The sequence below is a fragment of the Rattus norvegicus genome, chromosome 6, assembly GCF_021556685.1.
Source record: "Rattus norvegicus strain SHRSP/BbbUtx chromosome 6, alternate assembly SHRSP_T2T, whole genome shotgun sequence".
Lineage (NCBI taxonomy): Eukaryota > Metazoa > Chordata > Mammalia > Rodentia > Muridae > Rattus > Rattus norvegicus.
Window position 1 is genome coordinate 55,257,948 of NC_141539.1, and position 13,571 is coordinate 55,271,518.

General features: G+C 38.6%; 1 pseudogene; it reads right to left on the reverse strand.

The window, feature by feature from the left end:
• Positions 1–12,832: 12,832 nt before the first annotated feature.
• On the reverse strand, positions 12,833–13,301 carry Nxt2-ps1 (nuclear transport factor 2-like export factor 2, pseudogene 1; annotated as a pseudogene).
• Between the last annotated feature and the right edge of the window lie 270 nt (positions 13,302–13,571).

Consider the following 13,571-nt stretch of genomic DNA (forward strand, 5'->3'; position numbering starts at 1 on the left):
TTCTTTAGGTGCTTCTTAGCCATTTGGTATTCCTCAGCTGAGAATTCTTTGTTTAGCTCTGTGCCCATTTTTAAATAGGATTATTTGATTCTCTAGAGTATAACTTCTTGAGTTCATTGTATATATTAGATATTAGCCCTGTACTGGATGTAAGATTGGTGAAGATCTTTTCCCAATCTGTTGCTTGCTGTTTTGTCCTATTGACAGTGTTTTTTGCCTTACTGAAGCTTTGTAATTCTATGAAGTTCCATTTGTCAATTCTTAGAGCATAAGCCATTGGTGTTCTGTTCAGGAAAATTTCCCCTGTGCCTATGTGTTTGAGGCTCTTCTCCACTTTTTTTTAATAGTTTGAATGTATCTGGTTTTATGTGGAGGTCTTTGATCCACTTGGACTTGAGCTTTGTACAAGGAGATAAGAATGGATCGATCTGCATTCTTCTACATTACTGACCTCCAGTTGAACCAGAACCTTTTGTTGAAAATCCTGTCTTTTTTCCACTGGATGGTTTTAGCTCCTTTGTCAAAAATCAAGTGACCATAGGTGTGTGGGTTCATTTCTGGGTCTTCAATTCTATTCCATTGATCTACCTGACTGTCTTTGTACCAATACCATACAGATTTTTATCACTATTGCTCTGTAATACTGTTTGAGGTCAGGGATGGTGATTCCCCCAGTAGTTCTTTTATTGTTGAGGATATTTTTTGCTATCCTGGGTTTTTTGCATTTAAAATGAATTTGCAAATTGCTGTTTTTAGCTCTATGAAGAATTGAGTTGGAATTTGATGGGGATTGCAGCGAATCTTTAAATTGCTTTTGGCAAGACGGCCATTTTTACTATATTACTCCTAGCAATCCATGTATATAGGAGATCTTTCTATCTTCTGAAATCTTCTTTGATTTCTCTGTTTTATGAGATATTTTTATTTACATTTTAAATGTTATCCCCTTTACCCCAGCCAACCACCCACTCCTTCCTCTCTCCTGTCCTGACATTACCCTACATCGAGGGTCCAGCTGTGGCAGGACAAGGGCTTCTCTTCCCTCTGGTGCCCAATAAGGCCATCCTCTGCTACATATGCAGCTGGAGCTATGGGTCTGTCCATGAGTACTGTTTGGATGCTGGTTTATTCCCTGGGAGCTCTGGTTGGTTGGTATTGTTTTTCTTATGGGCTTATAAGTCCCTTCAGCTCCTTCAATTCTTTCTCTAACTCCTCCAATGGGGACCCCATTCTCAGTTCAATGGTTAGTTGTGAGCATTCACCTCTATATTTGTCATGCTCTGGCAGATCCTCTCAGGAAACATCTATATCATCTCCTCTCAGCATGCACTTCTTGGCATCAGCAATATTGACTGGATTTGGTGGCTGTATGTATATGGGCTATTCTCAGGTGGGGCAGGCTCTAAATGGCCATCCTTCATTCTTTACTCTAAACTTTGTCTCAATATTTCCTCCCATGAATATTTTTGTTCCCCCTTGTAAGAAGGACTGAAACATCATCACTTTGGTCATTCTTCTTGAGCTTCATGTGGTCTGTGGATTGTATCTTGGGTAATCCGAGCTTTTGGGCTAATATCCACTTATCAGTGAGTGCATACCATGTGTGATTTTTGTGATTGAGTTACCCAACTCAGCATGATATTTTTCAGGTTCCATCCATTTGCCTATGAATTTCATGAAGGCATTGTTTTTAAGAGCTGAGTGTTACTCAGTTGTATAAATATACCAATTTTCTGTATCCATTTTTTCTGTTAAGGGAAATCTGGGTTCTTTCTAGCTTCTGGCTATTATACATAAGGCTGCTATGAACACAGTGGAGCATTTGTCCTTGTTATATATTGGAGCAACTACCTTGATCTACCTGCCTGTCTCTGTACCAATACCATACAGTTTTTATCACTATTGCTCTGTAATACTGTTTGAGGTCAGGGATGGTGATTCCCCCAGAAATTCTTTTATTGTTGAGGATATATTTTGCTATCCTGTTTTTGTTGTTGTTGTTGTTATTCCAAATGAATTTGCAAATTGTTGTTTCTAACTCTATGAAGAATTGAGTTGGATATTGATGGGGATTGCACTGAATCTTTAAATTGTTTTTGGCAAGATGACCATTTTTATAATATTAATTCTGCCAATCCAGGAGCATGGGAGATCTTTCTATCTTCTGAGATATTCCTCAATTTCTTTCTTCAGAGACTTAAAGTTCTTGTCATACAGATCTTTCACTTCTTTGGTTAGAGTCACGCTGAGGTATTCTATATTATTTGTGACTATTTTGAGGGGTATCATTTCCCTAATTTCTCTCTTAGCCTGTTTATTTTTTGAATAGAGGAAGGCTACTGATTTGTTCGAGTTAATTTTATATCCAGCCACTTTGCTGAAGTTGTTTATCAGCTGAAGGAGTTCTCTGGTGAAATTTTTGGGGTTACTTAAGTATACTATCATATCATTTGCAAATAGTGATGTCTTTACTTCTTCCTTCCTAATTTTGTCCTTTTGACCTCTTTTTGTTGTCTAATTGCTCTGGCTAGGCCTTCAAATGCTATATTGAACATGTAGGGAGAGATTGGGCAGCCTTGTCCTGATTCTAGTGAGATTGCTTCAAGTTTTTCTCCATTTAGTTTGATGTTGGCTATTGGCGTGCTGCATATTGCTTTTACTATGTTTAGGTATGTGCCTTGAATTCCTGATCTTTCCAAGACTTTCATCATGAAGGGGTATTGAATTTTGTGAAATGACTTTCTCAGCATCTAATGAGATGTGTTTTCCCTTGATTTCGTTTATATAGTGAATTTTGTTGATGGATTTCCATATATTAAACCATCCTTGCATCCCTGGGATGAAGTCTACTTGATCATGATGAATGATCCTTTTGATGTGTTCTTGGATTCAGTTTGCAAGAATTTTATTGAGTATCTTTGCATCAATATTCATGAGGGAAATTGGTCTGAAGTTCTCTTTTCTTGTAGGGTCTTTGTGTGATTTAGGTATACATGTAATTATAGCTTCAAAGAATGAATTGGTAGGGTTTTTCTTTTGTGGAATAATTTGAAGAGTATTGGTATTAGGTCTTCTTTGAAGGTGGGAAAGAATTCTACACTAAACCAATCTGGTCCTGGGCTTTTTTGGTTGGGAGTCTTCTGTTTCTTTAGGGGTTATGGGACTGTTTAAATCATTTATCTGAACCTGATTTAACTTTGGTACCTGCTATCTGTCTAGAAAATTGTCTATTTCATCTAGAATTTCCAGTTTTGTTGAATATAGGATTTTGTAGTAGGATCTGATAATATTTTGAATTTTCTCAGTTTCTCTTGTTATGTCTCCCTTTTCATTTCTGATTTTGTTAATTTGGATAATCTCTCTCTCTTTCTCTGTGCCCTCTGGTTAGTCTGGCTAAATTTTTTATCTATCTTGTTGATATTCTCATAGAACCAGCTCCTGGTTTTGTTAATTCTTTGTATAGTTACTTTTGCTTCTATTTGGTTGATTTCAGTCTTGAGTTTGATTATTTCCTGCTGTTTACAACTTTTGGATGAATTTGCTTCTTTTTGTTCTGGAACTTTTAGGTTTGCTGTCAAGCTGCTAGTGTCTCTCCAGTTTCTTTTTGGAGGCACTCAGAACTATTAGTTTTCCTCTTAGCACTGCTTTCCTTGAATCCTATAAGTTTGGGTATGTTGTGTCTTCATTTTCATTAAATTCTGAAAAGTCTTTAATTTCTTTATTTCTTCCTTGACCAAGTTATCATTGAGTAGAGCATCATTCAGTTTCCATGTATTTGTGGGGTTTATGTCATTTTTGTTGTTATTGAAGACAAGGTTTAGTCCTTGATAATCTGATGGGATGTGTGGGATTATTTCAATCTTCTTGTATCTATTGAGGCCTATTTTGTGACCAATTATATGGTCAATTTTGGGGAAGGTGCCATGAGGTGCTGAAAAGAGGTATTTTTTTTGATTTAGGTTGAAATGTTCTATTGATATCTATTAAATCGATTTGGTTCATACATTCTGTTAGTTTCACTGTGTCTCTGTTTAATTTTGGTTTCCATGATCTTTCTATTGGTAAGAATTGGGTGTTGAAGTCTCCCACTATTATTTGAGTGGTACAATGTATGCTTTGAGATTTAGTAAAGTTTCTTTTGTGAGTGTGGGTGCCCTTGCAGTTGGAGCCCAGATGTTCAGGATTGAGAGTTTATTTTGGTAGATTTTTCCTTTGAGTATGAAGCATCCTTCCTTATTTTTTTTGATAACTTTTGGTTGAAAGTCAATTTTATTTGATATTAGAAGGGCTACTCCAGCTTGTTTCTTGGGGCCATTTGCTTGGAAAAAATTTTCCCAGCCTTTTACTCTGATGTAGTGTCTGTCTTTGTCACTGAGGTGCATTTCCTGTATGTAGCAAAATTCTAGGTCCTCTTTCCATATTCAGTCTGTTATTCTATGTCTTTTTATTGGGGAATTGAGTTCATTGTTGTTAAGCAATATTAAGGAATCATGATTGTTGTTCCTGTTATATTTGTTGTTAGAGGTGGAATTATGTCTGTATGGCTATCTTCTTTGTTTTGGGTTTGTTGCAAGGAGATAACTTTCTTGCTTTTCTACTCTATAGTTTCCCTCCTTGTGTTGGAGTTTTCCATCTATTATTCTTTATATGGCTGGTTTTGTGGTAAGAAATTGTGTAAATTTATTTTTGTCATGGAATATCTTGGTTTCTCCATTGATGGTAATTGATAGTTTTGCTGAATATAGTAGCCAGGGCTGGCATTTTTGTTCTCTTAGGGTCTGTGTAACATCTGCCCAGGATCTTCTAGCTTTCATAGTCTCTGTTGAGAAGTCTGGTATAATTCTGGTAGGTTTGCTTTTATATGTTATGTGACCTTTCCCCTTACTGCTTTTAATATTCTTTCTTTGTTTTGTGCATTTGGTGTTTTGATTATTATGTGATGGGAGGAATTTATTTTCTGGTCCAATCTGTTTGTAGTTCTGTATGCCTCTTGTAAGTTCAAGGTTTTCTCTCTTTTTTTTAGGTTAGGAAAGTTTTCTTCTATAATTTTGTTGAATACATTTACTGGCCTTTTAAGTTGGGAATTTTCATTCTCTTCTATACCTTTAGGTTTGATCTTCTCATTGTGTCCTGGATTTCCTGAATGTTTTAGGTTAGGAGATTTTTGCTTTTTCCATTTTTCTTTGACTATTATGCCAATGTTTTCTATGGTATCTTCTGCCCCTGAGAGTCTCTCTTCTATCTCTTGTATTCTGTTGGTGATGCTTGTGTCTGAGTCTAGGTTTCTATCTCCAGACTTGTCTCCATTTGTCATTTCTTTATTGTTTCTCTTTCCTTTTTTAAATCTTAGATGGTTTTGTTCAATTTCTTTACCCGTTTGGTTGTGTTTTCCTGTAATTCTTTAAGGGATTTTTATGTTTCTTCTTTAAGGGGTTCTACTTGTTTACCTGTGTTGTCCTGTATTTCTTTAAGGGAGTGTTTATGTCCTTCTTAAAGTCCTCTATCATCATCATGAGATGTGATTTTAAATCCAAATCTTGCTTTTCAGGTATGTTGGGATATCCAGTATTTTCTATAGTGGAGAACTGGGTTATGATGATGCCAAGTTGTCCTGGTTTATGTTGTTTAGGTCTTATGCTTGCTCTCTCTATCTGGTTATCTCTGATGTTAGTTGGTCTTGTTGTCTCTGTCTGGAGCTTTTATCTTCTATGGGTCTGTGAGCCTGTGATCTTAGGAATGAATGTGCTCTCGGGGGACCAGCTCTCTCCAGGTAGGTTTTGGGTCTGGGGTGCTTTGGGACAGTCTTGGCTCTGGGTGCTGATAGAGATTGGAAGGATCCTGTCACATGCTGCACTGTGGCTCCCATATCCTTTGTGCTCTTGTTGTGTCTTTCTTTGGATAGTCAGTGGAGAGAAAGTTGGGTCCCACCTGTGGGCTGTGGGTCTAGGAGAAAAAGAGTTCATGGCAAACTAGCTCTCTCTGTGGGCAGGTTTTGGGTCTGAAGGATTGAAGGACAGCCCTAACTCTGGGCCCTGATGGAGAAAGGACGGGTACTTACTTTCTCTATTGCTGTGATAAAACCTCATGGTCAAGGCAATTCATAAAAGAAAGTATTTAATTTGGGCTTATGATTTTTAGAGGGTTAGAGTTCAAACTGAACTGAGGCAAGGCAGCAGGAATAGCTAAGAGCTTACATCTTGATCCAAAGGTAAGCTGCAGAGAGGGCACACTGGGAATGGCATGAGTTTTTGAAACCTCAAACAGCCCTCAGTGACACATTTCTTCCAACAAGGCTATTCTTTTGCTAGTAGTTCCACCACCTGGGAAATAAGCAAGGCCTACGGGGACCATACTCATTTAAACTATCAAGTATGATAGTTTTGAGTTCTGTGTCAATTTACAATTTATTTGATATAATATTTAATGTAGCCCAGGCTAGTCCTCTATGTGCTATGTAGCTGAGGATGACCTTGAATTTCTTATTCTTTTGCTTCCACGTCCTGAGTCTTGGGATTACATGAGCCCAGTTTATATGGTACTCAGATTTGAACCTAGATTCTCAATAAGACCAATTACCTATTACTCGGTGCCAAATAATTAATGAGGGAGAAGGAAATAAGCCTATTTTCACCTTCTTAGTTAACTTTAAAAATCACTAGTTTTGGAGGTCATACATTGCCTTAGTGTTAATATTGCTGTGATGAAACACTGTTACCAAAAGCAACTTGGTGAGGAAAGGGCTTATTTGACTTATGCCTCCACCACAGTGTTCATCACTGCAGTATGTCAGGACAGGAACTCAAGCAAGGCAGAAATCTGGAGGCAGGACACGATACAGAGGGGGTGATTCACAGGTGCTTGCAATACTGGCTTGCTCCTCATGGCTCGCTCAGCTTGCTTTCTAATAGAACCCAAGACCACCAGCCCAGGGATAGCACCATGCACCATGGGCTCGGCCTCTCACATTCATCACTAATTAAGAAAATGTCCCCAAAGGTTTCTCTGCACTTAGTCTTAGAGAAGCATGTTCTCCGTTGAGGTTTCCTCCTCTTAGATGATTCTAGCTTGTGTCAAGTTGACACAAAGCTACATTATTAGCTTCCCATTAGCTTTTGTTATAGATAACACCTCTGCCGTGGGGATAATGATAGACAGTTGCTTGGAGTAATTTTCAGGTACCTGGAGGCCAGTTTTGTTGCTAACCCTTGGGACTGTAGATGCCAAATGGGATAGCATCTTTGCTGTTAAATGTTGCCTGCTACTTGCTGCTTAATCTTTTGGTCAGATCCCCCTGACATCTGCAAACGGGCATGCTGATCATCCAAGTTGTGTTTTGCTTCAGAACTGGACTTGATAAGAAATACCAAACTGGAAAAGGAAGAAGAGGTTAGCACCCAAGTTCCTGAATGATCACTACCCACTTGAGGAAAGACCTTAATATCAGTCCCCTTGATTTACCTCTTTCCCCCTCATTATTATCACCATAGCTCCTTAATCTCTTAGATTTGAGAAGCTGACTTGCAAGTAAAACTAAAACCACTAACTAAAAGTCTTTCTCATCCCATCTCTCTGTCTCCTGGGTCACTGACTTTCTCAGCTAATAGAATTGAACACTTACTTTTATTGGATAAAACATATGATTGTGGTTCCAAAGTTTGCTTTCGTCTAGATAGACTGTTATTTTCCTGGCCTTTTAGTGTGCTTTGTATTATTTTGGCTGAAAATAGGGCTGCTGCATGCTAAATCTGGCTTTAGTACTAGGCTTTTAGTGTGAGGTTTAAGTGAAGGTTTAAGACTTTCTAGGTCTTAAAGTCTAGGCCGTCAGTTTTGTTGGCTATTTCCTCTAACTGTTGTAACAAAGGCCTCTGTTTCTTTTGTTCTTGCCCTCTTTGAGCTTCTCTGAGAACTTCTTAAACAGGAGTTGTGTCTTGTGTCATCCTCAGTTGTAAACTACTGTTACATTGGAGCCTGTTGATGTGTTGGTGTGGGAGGATGGAGGAGAGGAGAGGGTCTGAGCTCTGTTAATATGGTGGTATGGTGGAGGGAAAGGTCTGAGTACCTGGGCCACACATACATACTCAAGCAAGTTGATTCCAATTGCTATTCTTTGCATTTTGTATATGTAGTTTTGAGGGTGACCATTTAACCTGTGTCCTTGATTTTTCTGATTCATCTATGAAAAACTATTGACTTTTATTTATTTTTTTAAAATTTTTATCTTGTCTATGAGGAAAGGACAGATGGTGCTATGGGACTTTTTTTTTGTTCTGCTCACTTTAGAAATTTAAATATAAGTTTGTTCTTGTGGCATAAAACTGTATAGCCAAATCCAACATTGTCTAGCAATAAAGGTAGAGAGGGATTTGTGATCTACAGTAGGTAAGAAGAAAATGGAACTACTTACAAATCAGTGCCTTTCACAAATACAGCGTGGGGGTTTTAGTCAAAGTCTATACACACTCATAGAGGAAAGCACTTTAGGGTGGGACACGTACCTAAGCATGTTCAGCTAAGAAACACATTTCTGAGCATTTTCACCTTAAGCTCATAGCTCAAGAAGAAAGGTAGAAGATACATTTTTGAGTTTAGCTCAAGATCATAGAATGCATGTTTGAAGTTAAGCTATGGATGGGGGACTAGGGAGATAGCTCAGTAGGTAAAGCTGAGTCTGGAACCCAACTTTCATGTAAGAAGTCAAGCATGATAGTGCATATACTAATCCCATAACAAGGATACAGAGATTGGAGGAACCTGATGGCTCACTTGATAGCTAGCGTAGGTAATTGGTAAACTCCAGATTCAATGAGAGATGCTGTCTCAAAAAAAAAAAAGAAAGAAAGAAAGAAAGAAAGAAAGAAAGAAAGGAAGAAAGAAAGGAAGAAAGAAAAAAGGTGGAGAACTGTGGGTAAAGACCTCCAGTGTCAACTTCTAGCCTTGGCACATGGGTGTAGACATACACACACACACACACATACAAATTACACACACACACACACACACACACACACACACACACACACACACAGTGTATAAGAAAAATTGTGGGGGCTGGGGATTTAGCTCAGTGGTAGAGCGCTTGCCTAGGAAGCACAAGGCCCTGGGTTCGGTCCCCAGCTCCGAAAAAAAAAGACCAAAAAAAAAAAAAAAAAAGAAAAATTGTGGCCAAAAACACTTGAGAGCCTCCTCAAATTTCTCTAAAAAGTTTAAACTGAGAAGCAGAAAAGGACATTTTGAAGGTGTGTTAATAAAGGGTTTTGCCCCTAAAAGCAGCTCTCTTACCCACACACTCGTCTTCAGATGCTTCACTGTTTCTTCCTGGAGAGTTTGAAAGTGAGTCATTTTCCTGAAACTGCTGGAGCTCCTCCTTCCATGAGGAAGCAAGCTAGGCTTTAGGTTCACTAGGGTAGCCCCATGTCACGCCTCTGACTCCCTTCATAAGTGTTTCATTTTAAGGCACATGTAATTATGACATAAGCCGTGAGTCAAATTAGGAAAGTTGATGTCACTAATTTCTGTAGCTCAGAAAACATAGACGTAATGTCCAGGGGAATCCAGGTCAAAGCACTGCTGTGTCAGCAGGTCAACTGGAAAAGAAAATGAGGAGAAAGGGATGCTGCTGTCATAGCTTACTATAAGGATTAAGATATCCTTTCCATAATTAATGTTTTTGTTGGTGGCATTGAAAAGATCTCTTTCCAGACTGTACTATGACCATGAGATGCTGTGAAGACATGCCTGGAACCCAGACACTGGTTAATGGACTCCCTACTAATTCCAGTGCAATGTCAGGAATTTATGTCAGCATTCGGAGTTGAAATTCAGAACGGAGACCTGTACTAGTGCTCAGAGACTAATGCTTAGGCAGTCTGACACTGGCCACTGATTGACAGTTTCTCCTACTGAAAATCCATGCTTTTAAGCATTTGGCAGGAATTCAGTAAAAAAGTACCTTTTTCCCTCCTTGAATATACCTGATACATTAGTTTTGAAAAAATCATGTATTGGAAGGCTGGTGACATCAGCCTCAAAGTGACAAGGTTGAGTGACTGACTTTTACAGTCAGATGGGGACACCTAGGAGCTAAGCCAGGTGCTGTAACATTTGGGCTGCTTCCTAGCAGGTGATGAGCTTTTGTTTCTATAACACTGATGTCCTGGGATCGGCCCATATTGCCAGTGGCTGCTCATCTAACAGATCCTGTTATCAAAGGGAATGAACACACACACACACACACACACACACACACACACACACACACACACACACACACACACGAATGCTTTCAAATCTTTGAACTTACTTCAGAGGTCAGAGGCTGGTAAAACTGCTCCTTCCTTTCCTGACACCCCTTTGGATCATAGCCCGTCTTGGCTAGAACATCTTTTCAGTAGTCAATGGTATGTACTTCTCACACTGATAAAACTCGATCTTTTCTTCTGCTTGGGACTAATATAACCCAAGACTCCTTGGATGGAATCTAAGCTGTACTAAAGGAAGCTGAGTGGGGGCCTTTCCTGTCAGATTCTGATATGTTTGGGAGGAGACACAGGTTCTTTGTATTCCTCCATCTCTGCGTGGTTTGAGCATCCCGTCTTCCCAATTCCCTCCTGACTGCAGAAGTCATGCTGATTTGGCTCACTATGACTGTGACAAGGGCTGATGGGGCCCTTGCCTGAGATGTCTTCTTCCTTCCGGTTAGCTGGAGGGGACTGCCAGCAAGGCAGCTGGCTTCCTGAACACCTCCAAGATAACCTTTGCTTCTGCAGCCAGCCTTTGACCTTTTCTCGGGACACAGGGATGGAGTGATCTGGTTACGTATTATAAGACTTTTATTTGGTCAAATGTATATATATATATATATATATATATATATATATATATATATATAATTTTATAGTTATTATATTTTAGGATAGAATCTTATACCAAACAATTATTTTTGATACAAAATTCTTTTTTTATTTTTTGTGAAAGTGCATTTTTATTTTATTTTTTAAGTTATAAAAATATGAACATGTCAAAAATAGTTTAGTCCACATATGGGCAGTTCCAGCCATTTAAAGTCATACACATTATGGAATTATAGAGTGTATGGGTAAAGCAGTTCACAATGGTTCAATTCTGTTATTGCTAATTATACACAGTTTTGAGATTGTTCTCCGCCAATGGAAAGGGCAGCGATTGGGCATTTTAATTATTTCTGCTAAAGATGTAGTTAATGGAAAAAAAATTCAAATAAGAGCAGGCCCATTCTGAATAGTCTAGAATGTGTATGTTTTGATAAGAACTGAAATAAACCACAGTTTTAGATATCAGTTCTATCCCCTTCTACTTCATTTAAATAATACAATAATTAAAAGTGCATTTCTGGACCAAAGTAAATTACTAGTTTTAAAATTGAGTGATAATTTAATTTTGATCATACCACAGAACAAAGCTAGCATGTTTAGTTTAAAATATTTAGAAACTGCAAAGAATTGTAAAATTTAACTAAAAACTAAAAAGTTTTTTTTTGTCTTTAGAAGCTAAGACATAAAGTTAATGAGTTTGTTCCTTTGAAGTTTATCATGAGGATCTTTTCCTTGATTTCTGTTTTTTTTTAACCATAAGCAGAAATATTTTAATATTATTTTAAATCCAGTGCCATACAGAAATAAATCATAAAATCATAGACTTAATCTTAAAAAGTAGGTAATACAGTTGACAGTGCAAACACCAGAGAAGAAAATCATTCCTGTGCGTGGTGGGTAAGACCCAGGAGGCTGTGGGCTCGAGGTCTACACGGAAGACTTTGGAGTTTGGACACACGGATTGAGCAGTAGCCTCCTTTCTACCTTTCAGACTCTGAGACGAAGTTTACTGCTGCTATCTTAATCCTATGAATTCACAAACTAGGGTGGACACTGGAGATAAGTATGAAGGGGAGTAAAAGGATCTTAAAATCCAGTTTTTAGGACCACTTGGCAAGGATTCTTAGACACTTTCGGGATACAATCCTGAAACTAGGCTACACTTGCAGGAGGTAGGACGCGAGTATGGCCACCTCTCTCATGTGTTGGCTTCAGTCTTAGATTTCTATGTTTCTCATTCCATACTCTCCCATTAAAGCTTCTATTTTCACTCCCATTTATCACATACATATATTGACTTGAAGCTTCCAAGAAAATGTTTCTGAGTTCCTACTGCCACTACATACATGTACCCAATACGTAAGTATCAGTCAAAAACATTTTTCGCCCGTCTAGTTGATAACTTCATTTCAAAAGGAAACATGTCAGTGTCAGAAAACAGCAGGACTATTATACACTTATATGCAATTGAAATACGTCAGAACACTAGCATAAAATTAAGTTGAACTGACTTCAAATATCTATACTTATATATTAAAACTTTAATACCATTGTTAATCATAAACAGGCACGTGCTTCATTGAGAAATTACCCTAATAACTGAAAAACTACTATTTCCTCCTACAGAGGGGCCTTGTGCTCTTCCATAGCACGGAATTACAAAGAGGACTCCATTTGTGCAAGAGATCGGGTTCACAGTGAGTATCTTAGTACCTAGATTGTGTTTAATATTACCTTGAGAGTATCAGTAGTGGAATATATGCATAAGGCATGTAAAAAAACTATCTTTAAACCTCTTAAGGGCAATAATCCAAACTGGCAGCTGATCTAGCAAAGACGCTGCTAGGAATAAAAAAAAAATGCATACATTTAGTTTTAGTACATACACGTAAGTTTATAGTACTTTTGCAATGAAATATATTAATTCACATTAAACTTCTCTTGCTGGAACTAATGGACCAATAGAATGGGCTTTTGCTCCTTTAAATACTAGCCCAATCTTGAAAACGGAAGCAATCACTTGCAGTCTTCCACGGCGTGCTATTAGGAGTGCTCTGCTCAGTCAGCAGGAAGTTCTGGTTAAAGAAGTGTTGTTTCCCTCAAACTTCACGACTCCACTGGTCACGACAAGCACTGTAGTCTGGCACTTGGTAGTTTGCTCATGAACTGGTTGGCAAGCTAACATATTGATCTGGAATTCTCTGGAAGGCAACGTCTCAAAAAAATTAGCAAGGGCTTCCAGCCCTGTGACAACATTTCCATTCCAGATTAGAGTGGCCTTGTTCAAACACAGCCTGACAAGTGCATGTCATCTTTTGTCCATTGTCTCATAGTAAATATTGACAAGTTCCTCAGCAGCTTACATGCCTGATCCACATACATTTTAAAACCCACAGCCATGGCCATCGGGGAGCTGGAAATGGTCTGCGCCGGCCCTGGCACCTGAGGTGTCAGCGCATCCTCACTCTTCTGGGTCTTTTGGCTGCGAAGGATGAAATGTTTAGCAACAAAATGAACCTCGCCAAAGGCACAGAATATTCAACCCGCCCATTGTCCCCCGGAAGTAGCTGATATGAAATTCTTAAACATTTTTCTTTCATTGACACATGTAGTGGCAAATACTTTTAATACCAGTACTCAGAATGCAGAGGCATGGGGAACTCTGTGAGTTCCGTACCAGCCTAGCGTCTACATAAGGAGTTCGAGGATGGCCAGGGTTAC